We start from the raw sequence: 19,081 nt of genomic DNA, 5'->3' as shown, positions 1-19,081 counted from the left end.
CAAATGGAACGATTAAAAAATAGAACAACTGATATATTTTGCCTTGTTAGGTCCCGAGCCAACCTTGTATTCTATAATTCAAAAGTCAGTCGTTTGAACAAAGCATAACGATTGTTATCAAGCAACCAACAATAAATCTCGCGTCAATACGCGATAGCTCCCTACAACTTATGTGAGAAAAGTTCCGCCGACAAATGAAGCCCAACACGCGAGGTTATCATCAGCCAGCTCCAGATGGGAAATGTTCCAACCAAATCGCATCAACTGATGAACTTGCAAACGAACCATTTGCTTTTCTATCGACTAAGCTCGACGAACTGTATGTACATGTTTGTATATGTGTTAGTATGAGTACATTTTAAGTTTAAACATTTTTTCATACGATTGGGCTCAACCATAAAAAATAACAGCGACGGGAGGTGTGTTCTTCAGCATTAGCATTGCTTAAATAGCACAAATCCGAATGTGGTACATGCCTAGACTATTGTATGAGAGTAGCATCACTTCCATCCGTTACCACAGATATTTATTTGGGACTAATCAGTAATCACTATGCGAATGCTGGGGTAGACAAGGCCACTGAAAATTTTTAAATTGTTAGTATGAAAGGTATAACTATAGGAATCGTTTTAGTAGTACGTGAAACACAGAACGCACCAAGATTGAGATTATTTATTACCAGACTAAGGCCGGAGTGGCCTGTGCGGCACATAAAAGTCTCCTCCATTCAGCTCGGCCCATGGCTGCACTTCGCCAACCACGCAGTCTGCGGAGGGTCCGCAAATCGTCCTCCACCTGATCGATCCACCTTGCCCGCTGTGCACCGCGCCTTCTTGTTCCCGTCGGATCGTTGCCGAGAACCATTTGCACCGGATTACTGTCCGACATTCTGGCTACGTGCCCGGCACACCGCAGTCTTCCGATTTTCGCGGTGTGAACGATGGATGGTTCTCCCAACAGCTGATGCAACTCGTGGTTCACCCCACAATAGATGGTACGCAACACTTTCCTTTCGAAAACTCCCAGTGTGCGTTGGTCCTCCACGAGCATCGTCCAGGTCTCGTGCCGTAGAGAACTACCGGTCTAATAAGCGTTTTGTAGATAGTCAGTTTGGTACGGCGGCGAATTCTATTCGATCGGAGCATCTTGCGGAGTCCAAAGTACGTACGATTTCCAGCCACTATGCGTCTCAGTGAGCCCAAGTCACAAGTGAGCCCAAGTACACGAATTCTTCAACCACCTCGATTTTGTCACCACCGATAGAAACTCGTGGTGGGTGGCTTACATAGACCTTTCTTGAGCCTCTTCCTACCATGTACTTCATCTTCGACGTATTGATGACTAGTCCAATCCGTTTAGCTTCGCTTCTCAGTCCGATGTGGGCTTCCTCCATCCTCTCAAAGTTACGTGCCATGATATCAATGTCGTCGGCGAAACCAAACAACTGGACGGACTTCGAGAAAATCGTGTCGTGACTCACTCGTGTCAATCCCTGCCCTTCGTATTACTCCCTCCAAAGCGATGTTGAATAGCAGACACGAAAGACCATTACCTTGCCGTAACCCTCTACGCGTTTCGAAGGGACTCGAGAATGCCCCTGAAACTCGAACTACGCACATCACCCGATCCATCGTCGCCTTGATCAACCGTATCAGTTTATTCGTGCATTAGCTGCCAGCCCGATCGATTGTATCATATGCGGCTTTGAAGTCGATAAATAGATGATGTGTGGGCACGTTGTATTCGCGGCATTTCTGCAATACCTGACGTATGGCGAACACCTGATTTGTGGTAGAGCCCATAAATCCCGCCTGGTACTTCCCCACGAACTCTCTTGCAATTGGTGTTAGTCAGCGGCATAAAATATGGGAGAGTGCCTTGTAGGCGGCGTTCAGCAATGTAATTGCGCGGTAGTTGATACAATCCAGCTTATCGCCTTTTTTGTAGATGGGGCACACGACACCTTCCATCCACTCCTGCGGCAGAACCTCATCCTCCCAAACCTTGGTAATCACCCAGTGCAGCGCTCTAGCCAGTGCCTCACCACCGTGTTTAAACAGCTCTCCTGGTAGTTGTTGTTTTTCAGCCGACCGATCTCCTCCTGGATTTCCTGGAGATTCGGAGCCGGAAGTCGCATGTCCTGCGCTCTTCGTAGTGCTGCCGCCACCTTTGGATCACCTCACGCTCGTTTGTAAGAAGGTTCCCGTTTATGTCCTTACACATATCGGGCTGTGGCACGTGGCCCTTACGTGAACGGTTCAACTTCTCATAGAACTTTGCGTTATAAGCGCGGTACAGTTCCTCTGTCTCTTCACGGTCTCGATCTTCCTGCTGGCGATTGAGATACTAAGTAGGAAAGGGACGTGTCTGTGATTGAGAACCCACAACCTTCTGCATATAAAGCAGAATCGGAAGCCACTAGACCACCGACCTCGTCTGATCTGAGATAAATTTTCTTCAACGTTCAAAACTCAAGCCTGGCGACGGCAAACAGTTTAACCGTAACGATGCCGTAGGTATCGAGATCACAAGCGCGGGCTTGCATTGAATTCAGTCATAAAACGAGGATCAGTTCAACATTTTAACTCATATATGCTTTGTACTGAACCATTGTTTCACTAAAAACCCTGATATCAAAAAACAATATCATGTCATTGTCAATATCATGTGCATGTAATTTGAAGTTTCCGACACTCAGTCTGTTTCTTCTTCTTTGCTCCGCAAAATTAGAAGTTTTCTCTGTTCCCGCAATAACTTTTTACGTAAACTACTTCTAAGGGAAAAGTTGATACAGGGTGTAAAATTAAAACTTCAAAACTGGGGACCGTCACGAAATTATGTAAGATTTGGAACGGTAATAGCGCTATAATAGGTAATAGGTTCATATAATATTTATAAAAGAATCTAGCGTTTTCGCATATGCCCAGTTCTTATACAGGTTTTGGTAGGATCTTATACAGAATTGTTTGAAAATCTACCAATCACCGGTTGAGCGAGCGAGTGTTCTCTGATTTTAATTCTGAAATAACTAATAAGAATTATTTCTCGCTTAACTTTTCAAAACGACCTAAGTAACATTTTTATCATGAATTAATTTGAATAGTGCAATCAACAGAACAACATGAAAGCTTTTGATTGCAGTACTCAAATTAATTCATGGAAAAAATGTTACTTAGGTCCTTTTGAAAAGCTAAGCGAGATTTATTGTCGGATTCAAGCATCAACGCCTTAACATTTATTAAAACGTATTACAAGCAGCCCGGTGGCATCCCGATCTCACACAGTAGGTTTGTTTTACAGCCAATATTGCGCGACCGTATCCCACCGACAGTTTTGTATCCTAAAGAGAATCATATGTGATGTTAGTAAACAAAACACATACTATCATGAATTTTACACTGAGATGTTGCAAATATGCAAAAACAAAAAAAAACATGGCTGCAAAAACATGGCGTCGTGCCACCCACCGGATTGCAAGCGAGTAGACAAGGGGCGAGTCGTTAGTAAATTGACCTGATACATATTTTACCATTCTTAAAAATGTAATAAATATATGAAATTGAAATTTGCAAGTATTTTTTATTTTTATCCCGGGATCCCGGGATATCCCGGGACAACGAAAAATTTAATCCCGGATCCCGGGATTTTTTATAGTCCGGGAAACAAGACCCTCTAGTCGGAGTAAAGTCGGACCGTCTGTGGGCACAATTGTTGGACAGACGGTTCGTCGAATGAAATCAAAACCGATTGATTTTGCTCAGACTTCTGGTGAGCGGAGTCAAATGTTGTACAACCAAGTTGCATTGTGTGTAGTGTAGGGCAGTTCAAATATCAAAAATGTTCGCAAATTCCAACTCCCATATGTCTATTAGCATCATTTTGATAATATAGGAGTCCTGGCAAAATTTCAGGCAATTCGGTGGCCATTTAAGGGTGGCGCGAAGTCAATTTATGTTTATATGGAAATTTGTATGGGAAAAACTTAAAATTTATTCAAATATCCCTACAACTGTCAAATCGTGATGAATTCAAATAAACATCCCCAACCTCCCTTTTTGGAATCTATATAAATGAGACCTCCGGATAACTCATCAGTTATGAGTGGATTGAACGGTTCTATTTACAGTGTGAATATGAGATAAATGGCTAAAATGGTGTAATTAGCCTTAACGTAGCAGTGGAAATTTATATCAAAATTAATGAGTTACCCACTGGTTGAGCTCAAATAGATTCCAAAAATGGAGGTTGGGGATGTTTATTTGAATTCATAACGATTTAAGAGTTGTAGGAGGATTTGAATAAATTTTAAGTTTTTCCCATACAAATTTCCATATAAACATAAATTGACTTCGCGCCACCCCTAAATGGCCACCGAATTGCCTGAAATTTTGCCAGGACTCCTATATTATCAAAATGATGCTAATAGACATATGGGAGTTGGAATTTTCGAACATTTTTGAAATGTGAACTGCCCTAGTGTAGTGTTGTTGTGAAACACTGTCGCTTTCAACTCTTCTGGTTTCCATTTCCAATATCCAGGAGCAAAAAAAAATCAAAATAATAAAATAAATTGACTTATTCATTTTATTATTTTATTATAAGACAAATAAGACTGATTGAAATATAAAGATGCTTTTTTGTGTATTTCGATGTGTCTACGTATGTGCATGTGTTTGAGTGTAGTTTTAGAGGAATTTGGGCCACTGGGTGGTCCCCTGGAAAATCCGAAATATCCGTTAAAAGGTCAATTCGAAAATTTCATCGTAGAGCTGCGGATTTTTTTTTTTTGAATCATTTATTGTCAAATCTTGAGTACGGAATTGGTGTTTTGACTCGTCGACCATTTTGTCCCCTCAATGAACCGGAAAATCCGTGAAAATAGTCTATTGGTATATTGGTAAATAGAATATTCTTATCGTATGGAATTGATGACCATTGTGGCCACCAAATGGGCTGCAGAAGATCAGGAACATGCGCAAAAATGGCCAATTCTTCAATTTCATCGTAGCGCGCCGAGGTTTTTTAGAACCATTTGTTGTCGAACCCTGTTTTGGAATTGATGTTGTAACCCACACATGGATTATTGTAGCCACCGGGTGGACCTATGGAAGATCCGGAGCATTCACAAAAATGGTCGATTCGTAAATTTCATATTATTGGCACCCCAAGAGAAGTTAATCGTACCGGTATAATGAAGACACATCTGTCTTCAGCTGTGGTTTTTATTGTCTATTCCAAAATTTTTTGAAGCAATTGTAAATAGAAAAATCTTTTCTCAAATTAAAAACAGAATCACATCTACTCAACACGGTTTTTTCAAAGGTCGTTCGACTACCACGAATCTCCTTGAATTTGTTCAATACTCGTTTGAAGCAATGGATAAAGGTAATCATATAGAGGCTCTATACACAGATTTCAGTAAAGCATTCGATCGCGTTGACATACCTTTGCTTCTTATTAAATTAAAAAAGATGGGATTTCATCCAGAACTCTGTAAATGGGTTGAATCATATTTGACTGATCGCGATTTAGTAGTGTAATTTATTGGAAAAAAAATCTTTTCCTGTTCGTGTCACCTCTGGAGTTCCACAGGGCTCGCACCTAGGTCCTCTACTATTCATTATATTCATTAACGAATTATCCTACATTATAAAAAAAATAAAATTTCGATGTATGCTGAAGATATTAAACTATATACAGATTTAACAGTACACCCGATTCTGTTTTTACACGGATTTTTTTTACACGGCCGTGTAAAAAAAATCCCATACAAAATTTTTGTAAAGTTGCTCCATTTTGCATGATTCGTCGAGAAATCATAAAACTTTTTTACACGGATTTTCAAATTTTGAACTGAAAACTTTTTTTACACGAAACGCATCCCCCGTGTAAAAAAAGAATCGGGTGTACTCACGTTTTTGACGCAGTAAAGCTGGAATAACAAGAACAAACATAAGCGCAGTCCAAACGGGTTGTATGCAAATATTGAGTCAGTCCAGAAACAATTTTTATGCGAAAATGTGCGCTTTGAACTGCCCATGCAAAATTTCCATACCAATCATAATTTTAGTTTTTCACTTTTTACTTAACTTTTCCCGTGATTTTCGCGTAACGTAACTGCAGAATGAATGAAGAAAATCCATCCAGCCGTTTTCGCGTTATGCGGATACGAACACAGACCAACTCATTTTTAGTTACACAAGTTACTCAAGATTTAGTTACACAAAAAATCGATTCCAATGAAAATAAATTTTTACATCCCATCGCGGCAGTTACGTCAACGACAAATATTTTTAACAGATTATCATCGAACAAATTACGCAAAGTATTGTCCCTTGAACCAAATGATGGCTATTTATAATGAACATTGCGATGCAATTGACTTTAGTAATGTCCAAATCAAAATTAAAACCGTATTTTTGTAATCGTCGACAGTAGAAACATCTAATTGTACAATTACTTATATAACACAATATTGTAATCTATAATTAAAACATGAATGTAGTTTAGTATTATATGCTCTCAATGTAACAATATGGTCTACAAGCTTGATTGACGACAAATAAATAAATAAATATAAATAAATGATGATATGGAAATGCTAATATCATCTTCCAAATTTGGACGCACATGTTCATGATAGCATTAGAGGCGAAAGTATAGAATTGATAGTTCCGTTAGGATACGGCAGGCATGAAGAGAAGTCGATTTGAAAGCGAGCGGAGGGCAATATTTGTGATGGCATATATCGCACGACCTTCCTTCTGCCAAGCTCCCGTATGAAGGGGGAGGGAAGAATATCAGTGTGGAAGCTGATATATCTCCACTGGCAAAAGGAAGGTGGTTTGACTTGCTCATATGCCATCGCGTGCGGAAGGATTTGCTATCGACGAGTATTGTCTCCAAATTTCTAATATGACATCAGCATTTAGTCGAATAGGATTTTTATTGCACAGTTCTGTTTTCTCATTGCGTTTTCTCATAAATAAATAAATGTATAGGTAGGTAAATAAACTAGTCGAATAAGATTAGATTAGGTACCTAGCGTAGTGTAAATAGTGTAAGCTACAATTGTTTTCTTCAAGTCGAGTCAATTTTCCTTCAAAATTTAAGGAATCTACACCATTCAGTCAAAAGACATATGGTCAAATGAAATTTGATCTATAGGACGTTTAGTCGATGAAACGTCGATAGTTGGTTAACGTTTAATAACTGCCAAAGAAACTGGGTAAATCTTACGGAAAACTGCTTTTGAGCCTCAAGCTTCATATTTTGAAGTTAAACAAAATCAATGTTTTCAGTTTTAACTAAATACGAATAAAACCACTTCCACGAACATGACAACTCTTTGCTAACGCAACCAGTTCTCGTGGGACTTGGAATATGTATGAAATCATCGCACAGTTCGCTGTCTCGCAGTCTCTCTTCAGAAAAGGAGTGGGCTTGTTTTTCAATACAAATATGGTAGCGTACTTTTTTAAATTCGATACCACTCTCTACTGTGAATGTGCTTCCACACGAATGGAAATAAAAATATAGTTGAAATCGAAAGATGCTTTATAAAGTTGGCTTACAGTTTAGTGCGTAGACTAAATAAGCTGCGCTATTCATTAACTTGCATGATTCAAGCTGAGCCAGTAACGAGCGTAGGCGATCGAATGATGCCACGTACCTACCACTGAGCCGGGCCGCGATACATATCTAATAACTGGCGCCTCTTTCCCTACAAGCCGAGAGATTTGTTCAATCGTTGCACGTGACGATGATTGCTGTTCAGAACACTTGAAGTAGGTACGTGCTTCCAAGTTGATTGAAAAAATAAATTGCAGTAATAAGAATTAATAGCAACTAAAGTCAACTGGTTGTGCGGCAGACTGTGCAGCTTACAATGACGCATTTGTAATTCGAATGAATACGATTGGAAACAGAAGCTTCTATTGTTAATCTTGTCAACTGTAGTACTGTGGGAATCAATATGAAACAAAAGAATATGCTTCAAGTACCATAGATTTCATTGCAAAATTCATTGATAAAATATAACGTAAAACGCATCGTTACGCATACAACGTGAAAATATAGATACAACCGAAGAGTCAAAAATTAATTATAAATAATATCGAATAATTTATAAGTTATGATATATAACTATATTGTGTGGTAGCAAACATGAGCCAACGCCCAACTGAAAATCACTTCTCATTGTAAAACCTCTTTTAAGCTAGAAGTCATTGTGATGCCGTTAGGTAACACAAATGCATGCAATTACATAGCTGTCCAACTAGCGACTGTAATTAAATAGCACAAATAAAATCACACAAATTTTATTGGATTAAATAAAAGCAGAATCTGTATTAAAACGATCGTGTATGTATTCTATTAGGTACACTTCATTGTTAAAAATAATAAGAAAAATGCACATCCGATTCTTTGTCCAACAAGAATGCTCTGTGTAGAAAATGTTTTCAGTTCAAAATTTGAACATCTGTGTAAAACAAGTTTTATGATTTATCGTCGAATCTTGAAAAATGGAGCAACTTTGCAAACGTTTTGTTTGAGATTTTTTACAAATGTTTAAAAACAGAATCGTGTGTATATGTTTGTGTGTGTTCTTTTGTACAGGCAAATCATTCAGAGAGTGGTGCTGACAAAAGGCCGACCCACTACACCCACCCTTGTAACATATGATTACTTGGGTTACCCTCGCTTCTAATGACCTGATCCCACGGCCCGGTACTTACTGGACGTCAGTACTTCGGAGGGGACCGGAAGTTATGCACTTCACGTGTTCTAGCAAGCACTGCAAGTTCGCTACATTCTTCTCATCGAAGTTTTTTTTTCGTTTTGCGCGTCTCTTGATTTCCCTTTCTCATGCCATTCAGCCCCCGGTGGCGTATCTATCCTACTCCGAATGGAAGTCCCCCGACAACCGACAAGCCGTGTCCGCTGAAGTTTATTCCGCATCCCACACTTCCTCACTTCAATGGGAAACCGGTTAGATGCCAAAGTCGGATCAGAAATTCCGGGTGGAGCATAACGACCGGTTCAATGGCGCTTCGACTACCCAAAACCGATTATTTAACGCGGTAACCCGGTGGCGGAATCTCCCACGAACTGAACTTTTCTAAACATTGAGCCATTCAGATTCAGCTTCCAGCATATTTTTATGTCATTCTTAAACACTTTTTCGTTGAGCCATTTAGCTTCCATGTAAATCGCGAACTACCAGATGATCCCCGGCGGCAAATCCTACTCCTACTCTGGAGTTCCCCGGCATTGAAATTTCCCTAGGAATTCAAATCAGTCATATTAATTTGAATATCAAATGTTATATTCGTTTGTTGGGTGGAAAGGAAAAAGGTAGAAGGAAGAAGAACGATGGAAGAAATAATAAGGGATAAGGAATAAGGAAGAATGAAGTAGGAAGAAAGAATGAGGGATAAGTAATAGGGAAGAAAAAAGAAGAAAGTTGGAAGAATTAAAAAGTAAGGAAAGAAGGAAAACGGAAGTAGGAAGAAGGGAGAAGAAGCAGGGAGATGAAGGAAGAAGCTGGAAGAAGGAAGAAGAAATAGGAAGAATGAAGAAATAAGAAGGAAGCAGGAAGAAGGAAAGAAAAAGAAATAAGAAAGAAGGAACAAGGAAGAAGTATGAAAGATGAAGGAAGAAAGAAGAAAGAAGAAAAAATAGGAAGAAAGAAGAAGAAAAAGGAAAAAGGAAGAAAAAAGAAAGAATAAGGAAGTAGGAACAATGAAGAAGGAAGAAGAAAAACGGAAGAAGGAAGGAAGATGAAGGACGAATGAAGAAAGATGAAGGAAGAAAGAAAAGAAAGAAGAAAGAAAGGAGAAAGAAGAAAGAAGAAAGAAGGAAAAATGAAGAAGAAAAAAATAGAGAGGAAAAAAGTAAGAAGAAGGAAGAAAGTAGAGCGAAGAAGAAATAAGAAACAGTGAAGAACAAAATAGGGGAAAGAAATAGGGAAGAAGAAAGAAGGAAGAAGCAAGAATGAAGAAGGAAGAAGAAAGAAGAAATAAGGAAGAAGGAAGAAGAAAAACCTCTCATTTTGCAAGATTTGTTTCTTACTTCTCATTCGGCCTAATGGCCTGACATCTTGCTGTGTGTACGTGTACCCCGCCATAATAGAGACTATCGCGATTTCTTAGAATCTAAAAAAAAGTCTGGCGGTGGAGTTCTAATCGCTATCTTTAGCGATTTTGATTCAGAAATAATAACTACCAAAAAACATAAGAACTTTGAGCATGTTTGGGTGAAGTCGCAGGAGAAACCCATGTTTTCTCCTCTGTGTATTTTCCACCGGAACATGCACAAACAACATCTTAAGAAAGCTTTTTAAAAACTGCAGAAGAAATTTTATCGGAACTTTCACCTGAAGTCAAAGTACATGTTTACGGAGACTTTAATTAACTTTATTCCGGATTCAGAGAACGAACAAATTCTACTTCCAGTCGCTGGGGAAAATGAAACACGTATGTTTATATTTGACAGAACTGCTAGCCTAGGACTTAAGGTCACTCCTGACGGAATCCAAGTCTAAAAGTGCTCCCGTTTCCGGGGGCACACCACTCGATTCAGAGGCGGCGCACAACTGCCATGTTTGTTGATTTAGCTTTGCTGCGTCGCAGCATGCGTGAAATAATAAACATGACAGTTGTGCATTGCTTCCGTATCAAGTGATGTGCCCCCGAAAACGCGAGCACTTTTAAACTCGGATTCCGTCAGGAGTGACCTTAACCAAATCAATCACATTAAAAATCAACAGAACTGTTACCTTGATCTCCTACTAGCCAATATTCAAGAAGATTTTTGTGTGACTAAATCATTGAATCCCTTATGGAAAAACGAAACATTCCACACGGCAATCGAATACTCTGTGTTCGTTCATGAATATAAAAAACCCAGAGACTGTGACTTTGAAGAAGTCCTTGAATACAATAAAGCAAACTATGACAACATAAGACATAACCTTAGTAGATTTAACTGGAAGCAAATTTTAGAGAATGACGGTAATATTGAATCTTCCGTTGATGTCTTTTATAACATTATTTTTGATATTATTATTGACGAGGTTGCAAAAAGAAGAAAACGACGGAGCGGAAATTCAAAATATCCAATTTGGTACAATAGGCAAATAAAAAAATTTAAGAATCGCAAACAAAAATTACATAAAACTTACAAGCAAGACAAGACGAATGAAAATTTGGAAAAATATTTAGACATCTGCGATCAATTAAAATTAGTAATTAATGTAGCATTTGAAGAACACAACACGAAAACAGAAAACAAAATAAAGTCATGTCCAAAGAACTTCTTCAATTACGTAAAATCAAAATTAAAATCAGACAATTTTCCGTCAACCATGTATTTAGACGAACGCGTCGGTAATGGCTCGGAAGATATCTGTAATCTTTTTGGAGATTTCTCCCAAGAAATATACACCACCTTTTCGGAACAAGATCGCGACCTAGATTTTTTTTGGGCCTGTCCCAGAATTCGCTAGGGATATCGGGGTTAATCAGATCATGGTGAACGATATTCTAAACGCTTTAAAAAACTAAGATGCATCTAAAGGCCCTGGTCCTGACGATATTCCACCGATATTTATGGAGAGTCTGGCTAAAGAGCTGACTGCACCTTTGTTTTGGCTCTTCAGATTGTCATTGGAATCCGGAAATTTTCCCAGGATATGGAAAAGCTCCTATCTTGTGCCTATCTTCAAATCAGGCAAAAAATCTGACATTCGTAATTACCGTGGAATAGCCATTATCTCTTGCATTCCCGAACTTTTTGAATCCGTTATCAATGAAAAATTATTTTCACAACTTAAAAACAGAATTACGAATAAGCAGCATGGTTTTTTCAAAGGTCGCTCTACCGCTACAAATTTAATAGAGTCCATTGATTATTCTCTTAATGCAATGGATAATGGTAACTACGTGGAAGCTCTATACACTGACTTTAGCAAGGCGTTTGGTCGCATTGACATTCCAATGTTACTCACCAAATTGCAAAAAAATGGAATTGAGCCAGGACTTCTTAGATGGCTTGAATCTTATCTCACAGACCGGCAACAAATAATAAAATTTAACGGAAAGAAATCCAATCCCATTCAAGTCACTTCAGGAGTTCCACAAGGCTCTCATCTTGGCCCTCTTCTATTTATATTATATGTAAATGACATTACCTTCATTCTCAAAAATATAAAGATCTGTTCTTTGGCCACTTTTACATTGGGAACGCTTGAAATCCCGAGGTACTATGTTCCGATCTTGAGATACAGGATTTTAAAAATGAAAAGTCCTTTTTTTCACTGTGAACATTGAATATTTTTCCCAATTTCCGAACATACACACAAATTCGCATTGACACATACACACACAGCTCAATTGGTTGCTTCCCCACTTTCCGCATCGCGTTTGAAATTTATATGAAGATTAGCATGGATTTTTTTTGCATTCTTGCTCCTAGCGGCTTTATTTTATCGTTCATTCAATCATCTGACTCAATACGTTACCATATAGTCTGAAAGATGCCGAAAAAGTTTGCTAAAGAATAAGCATTGCTGGAAATTTCACAACGCTTTGAAGTTTGATTGTTGAAATGTTTCTGCCAGCACTATACTACAATTTGTTCCTCAGTCCTAAAAAAATATTTTTTTGAAATAACGCTCAGTTGAATGATTGGTATGTACACGTAGTTTGGCAGTGCTGGCAGAATAAACAATTTTGGTCGTCGTTCCAGTAAGGATCACTCACAAAAAACTCCACATTATATTCATGAGTTCACACATGGATTTTTGCAATGGGGTTAGCGAAATGGATTCCATATTTTCGGCACATATATTCCATGGGCCCACATGCATTGCATGAGTGTTCACACATACTATCCATCTGGGTCATAGCATCCATGTGTGAATTTGTATGCAATTAGGTATGTGCCGACGCATGATATGCATATTTCAAAATACATGGATTTTTGCCATAAAGTATGTGTCGATTTTCCTGAGTGATCCTTCTTCTGCAAAGTTTTTCGGCATCCTTAAGGTCAACCTTTAACGCAATATGTCACATGGTTTAAGAAAATCTGAATTCTCTAGGAGTTAAAAATGCAAAAAATACAACAACAAAATTGGATAGCAAATATTATCCATTTATTTTCAAAATACAGAAAATAAAATCATTGTCTCAAAGAAGACCATTTTTATGATGTTTGTTTTTGGTCTACTATTTTCATATTTTGACAATATACATACACAGTTGACAATTTTAGATTCCTTGGTGAGTGACTGAGAGCTCATGGCTGTCGTCAAATCACATTTGGGTGCTGTGAAGTGTGGGTTGATTTCCCGTGGTCACTGAAAACAGCATTGTGGTAAAAAATACCATATTGATAGTTTAATTTAAATGCACAACACCAATTGATTTGTGCAGACTACATACCGCATTTATTTCAAACGAAGTGTGTAGTGTTTTTTACCATGGATGCATAATACCCAAACGAATGTCAAAATTACTATGAAACATGGTTATCTAAACCGAATTATATAGTTAAAAAATTAACCATTTGTTACATTCAAAATAACAATAATTGTGTAGTAAATTCAACTGCATCATGTAGCATTTTTCTTGACGGAAATTTTTGGGGTACAGTATTCGGCAATAAATAATGCTAAAGCATGATTATTTAATGTACAAAATATTTTATTTACTTTTTGAAGTGTTTCAGTAATACATTGCAAAAACCAGGATGTATCTAGTATTGCCATTCGCTATGCAATAGTCAAGCCCGGAGTGACCGACGACCGTGCTTAGCGCTGGTGGTGTAAAAGTGTGTCACAATCTTCCCCTTTTCCTTCGTTGTTGCGTCCTCTAGAAATCATACTGACTGAAGAGGGTGAAGGTTGGGGTAAGGGTGTTCCCGGGAGATAATTTGTCGGATGCCATGATGGACGAATGGCCGATCACCTATGGGGCTATTTCCTGACGACAGAAAAATATCTTTGTGTGAATTCAATAAACACCATCAACAAATATTCTTACCGTAAAACAGAATGAATGAATCGCCTGCTTTGAGCGTGCTTACAGCGGCACACTAGGAGTTAACTTTTGGAAATCAGTATGGCGAAAGGCATCTAATGGTTAATATCTCGAAAATAAGCACCCTAATCGAAAAAATATTTGGTAGGCGTAAGAGCGGACACCTTCCTACATAACTGGTACCAAATAGTTTTTCGTGAAAAGTTCCTACTGGTGAGAAAACCCGCGTTAGATGTTTTTCGCCATACAAATTTCTGGTGGTTAACTCATGCTGGCTATTTTGCGCATATACTATAGCGCCTGGATGTGACAGCGGTGGGTAGGAAATCAGCCACTGCCAATAATTCATTGACGATTCCGGTTGGGATTATAATCGACCATTTTCAGAAGCTTCGGTTTAACATAACAGCCTGAAGAAAGAAATAGTGTTCAGCGATAAATGTTATTCAATAATTTATCATACATACCATCAATTAGCTCTGTATCCTGTATGTACAACTCGATTGTCATTTTGCGCTTTTTTTTGTATAATTTGTTCGCTCAACACTCATCGTCACCGCCGTCGTTCCTGCTGTTTGTTGGGATGGAAGAAGGACCGCACAAAGAAGAGCAGCGTGTGATTCGTTTTATTCCCTCCTCGCGCCAATAGCTCTGTCGCGTTATATACGTAAGATTTGGCGCGCAGGAAATCTAATTAGACTGTAAATTTGAATGTTGTGCACACGTCCCTAATAAATGTATTTCATTCCGTACTCTGTGTCGCCTATAAAAGGCGACACTTGCTTCAATGTAATGTACAGTGTTCATAGTAACCTCCGAGCAGGCACGCTGCCTCTCGGAGGCAATAAATCAATAGTCAAGTTGAAGCAGTAGTTTTCTTACTCGTCGCCCGGAGAATCACCACATTAAATCACAACGTAGGGTCGTCCCACCCTGGACGAAACATTGGTGCCGTGACCAGGATGGTGCCTGGAATCAACTTCCCGATGGCAAGAGAGGGAGCTGCTGCAACAGTTGGACGATCAAGCTTTTTCTTCTGCACCGTTTTGGATAACGTCCCAGCGAACCCGTGCTACCAAGTCGGATCCCGAGCATCCCGAGCGATCAGCCTGCCGTTCCAGCCGGACCGCCAGATCCAAAACGTTGAAGAGGAAGAAGCAAGCAAGCACACTGGACAGCCCCATCTTCGACGCTCTTGTTGGATAACGTCCCAGTGAACCAGTGCTACCAAGTTGGATCCCGAGCATCCCAAGCGATCAGCCCGCCGTTCCAGCCGGACCGCCAATTCCAACGAAGCCGAAGAAGAGGAAATCGACAAGCCGCTGTGCCGAGCCACAGGGCTGTATTCGTCTCCAGGGATTGTCATCCTACTGGGCCGCAGCGCCACTCAGGAACACAGCGTCATCATGCGAACCGGAGCGCATCATCCGGTTCGATTTTTATTCGGAAGGCCGTAGCGCCGCATCAGCTTAGCCGGAGCGCATCATTCGGCCAGGCAAAATGAAGTCGACCGCAGCGTCATCTCTCAGTCCGGAGCGCACCATCCGGCTGATCATCATTTCAGCAGACCAGATTGTAATTCAACAGAAGCACATCAGAATCAATCATTATTTTCATCGCATCACACAGCGCAAGGCAAACGCTATTCAATTGGACCCAACGATCACATCATCTAGAGCAGTAACAGCAATCATTAAACGAGCAGCACGACGACGATCACAAAACGGAATTCAAAACGTGCGTTTTGGGGCGGCGGTATGTTCGCTCAACACTCATCGTCACCGCCGTCGTTCCTGCTGTTTGTTGGGATGGAAGAAGGACCGCACAAAGAAGAGCAGCGTGTGATTCGTTTTATTCCCTCCTCGCGCCAATAGCTCTGTCGCGTTATATACGTAAGATTTGGCGCGCAGGAAATCTAATTAGACTGTAAATTTGAATGTTGTGCACACGTCCCTAATAAATGTATTTCATTCCGTACTCTGTGTCGCCTATAAAAGGCGACACTTGCTTCAATGTAATGTACAGTGTTCATAAAGTAACCTCCGAGCAGGCACGCTGCCTCTCGGGGGCAATAAATCAATAGTCAAGTTGAAGCAGTAGTTTTCTTACTCGTCGCCCGGAGAATCACCACATTAAATCACAATGAAGGGTCGTCCCACCCTGGACGAAACATAATTATATTACAAAAATTACTCCAAAACTTTAATTTCCCATAATTCTAGAGAGAACAAAATGACGCGTTTTGATGAAAAATAAAGAATCGATCTACGGGAGCTGATGTTGTTATTTTTACTATAAATGTGGTAAAATATACCCCGGCAACTATTTATTTTGACAGTACGCAGATATTGTTATTTTTACTACACGACCATGGTAAAAATTACTTCACACTTAGTTTCAGTGTAGTAAAAGAAAAACTTATCGTGGATAGTTCTTCTCTGGTCGACTAGCTTTTCTTCTGCCTTGTGTATAGCTAAAAAATTCGTTTGAAAATTGCATCCAACGTTTTTTGCCATTTTCAACCCTCTTACCTCCCACTTGTCACAAATAGTCACAAACAGGGCCGGATTTAGCCGGAAGGGGGCCCCGGGGCCGACGGTATGTGGGGGCCCCAATATGTACAAAAAAGATTGGTTTTGGTACATAAGATTTGTGGAGGCCCGGGGCCACGGCCCCCCCGGCCCCCCCCCCATAAATCCGGCCCTGCAAATCACTTACCCTCTTCTTCTGTAAGTACAAGTAGCATTTACTTAATGATTTGCCTTTTTCATACCCTTTTTCCCACAATAACATAGTGAAAGTCTACTTTCTTATGAGCTACTTTATTTTTCCCTTTCTCGTACACTAAGCGTACTATATGTACGTACTATACGTAATATTTGGTATATGTACGTACTATACGTAATATTTGTATATATGTACTATATGTACGTAGCTATATGTTCGCTTCGACTTTTTATAGAAGGCCCGGGGATCCATAGTGTTGTATACCAATCGACTCAGCTTGACAAATTGAGGTGATGTCTGTGTGTGTGTGTGCGCGCAGAAAAGTTTCATCCACTTTTTAGGCACTTGCCCTTAACCGATTTGCTCACAACATGTTGCATTTTACGTTGCTCACAACATGTTATTCAAATTTGACTGGTTCGGACTATGGGCTCGAAACATATGGTCAAAATACTATTTTCAAAATGCACGAGAAGTGCACCATTCCGCAAAGAAAATAATCAGGGTTTTTTAGATGATCATATCGTTTCTTCTGTCATAATTGCCTTTCGTATGTCTTTTTTTGCTGTTTTTAAAAAAATGTTTGTTTCTATGATTAAAACACGAGTCTTTCGGTGCACTTAATCTAACGTTATTTTGTAAGAAGAAAAAAGTAAAACAAAGATTTCGGCTCCGTAACGCTTAACAGCATATGAGCCGAAAGCTTTTGAAATTAATTAATGATCTATAAAATTAAAAAAAAATCTTTCCATAGCAGGTGAAATACTATAGTACCTATGTGAGTAATAGTTTAATAATACGCTTTACAACAATACAGAAAAGTTATTTTTTCCAAAGTGACAACGTTGTCAATTACATTATTTTCTATTCAATGTTACATGTTTTACAATTTCTTTTAAGAAAACAATATCTTGGAATTCTTGGCAATTTTATAAAAACACTCTAGCAAAAAGGGTAAAGGTTGGGTACGCGTAACAAAATCTTATGGGATTGATAAGCTCCATATGAATCATATTACATTCAAAACTCTATAACTCGAGAACGGCTCATAGTACCTTGGGGTTTCAAGTGTTTCTTATGCAAAATTCTCTGGAGAACACGATGCTGGTGTTATTTTCCAAATAAAAATATACTCATTGGCAGAAAAATACAATTTTATACTTAAAACGCAAAAACAATGCAGATGGCAACACTTCTACTAAAAATCGATATTTTTCTCAAAAAGTTTGAAGAATTCTCTTCAAAATGCATAAAAAGAAGTTATTTGTAGCTTTAAAACTGTCCGAGATATGAGTCGTTCAAAAATATGGTTTTTACAAATCGTCAAAAACGGGGGGTGCTCGCATTTGCCGAGGGGTTGTTCAATCATCAAATAAATTTGGATTTTCACATATAATCGGTAGATAAACAAATCCACAAAATTTGATAAAAAATGGTGTAAGTCGATTACAAGTGGTTCGGTCACTTGGTATGGAATGACCCATATACAAACATTGAAAGAGCGTCGAGAATGTGCAACGGTTTCATTTGTTAACGATATAGTTTCTCAACGTGTTGATTCAACTGAAATTTTATCGAAATTTAATTTTTACATACCTTCTCGGCTACTTCGACATAGAACATTATTTTTAATCAACCACTGCCGAACAAATTACGCCAAATTTGGGCCTCTCAACCGAATGATGGCTGTTTACAATCAACACTGCGAAACTATTGACTTAACAATGTCTCAGCATAACATTAGACAATATTTTCAAAAAACAAACATTACAAATTCAGCAATATAAATTCAAAACCAAAATTATACATCACTTTACTAAAAAAAACCTATTATTTAATCATATACTATAGCATTACAAAAACAAACATGTATATGTATATAAGAGTGGGGTGCAGTTGTATGGAAAAACGCAAACTTCCTCCGATCAAGTGAGATCAAGGTTTTTCTGAATCGTTTTAAGTTCCCAATCAACTGTGCAAAAAATGGGCTCGATTGGTTGCGACCTCACATGCCGCATCGAGTTTTAAATTTACATGGAGATTAGTATGGGAAAACTTACTTTTTCACATTTTTGATATTAGCGGCTTCAATTTATCATCAATCACGTGACTCAATACGTTAGCATATAGTCTGAAAGATGCCGAAAGACTTTGCCGAAAAAGGTACGTAGCTGGAAGGTCTACAAAAAATGTACACACTTAAAATAAATCGCCGAATTCGGTAAAATTTTACCGAAATCTCAACAGCAGAACTGTTCGGTAAATAATCTAACTGATTTTCGGTGATTTTGACAGTTGAGCAATGGGAA

The sequence above is a fragment of the Armigeres subalbatus genome, chromosome 2, assembly GCF_024139115.2.
Source record: "Armigeres subalbatus isolate Guangzhou_Male chromosome 2, GZ_Asu_2, whole genome shotgun sequence".
Taxonomy (NCBI): domain Eukaryota; kingdom Metazoa; phylum Arthropoda; class Insecta; order Diptera; family Culicidae; genus Armigeres; species Armigeres subalbatus.
This window is presented reverse-complemented; position numbering follows the sequence as displayed.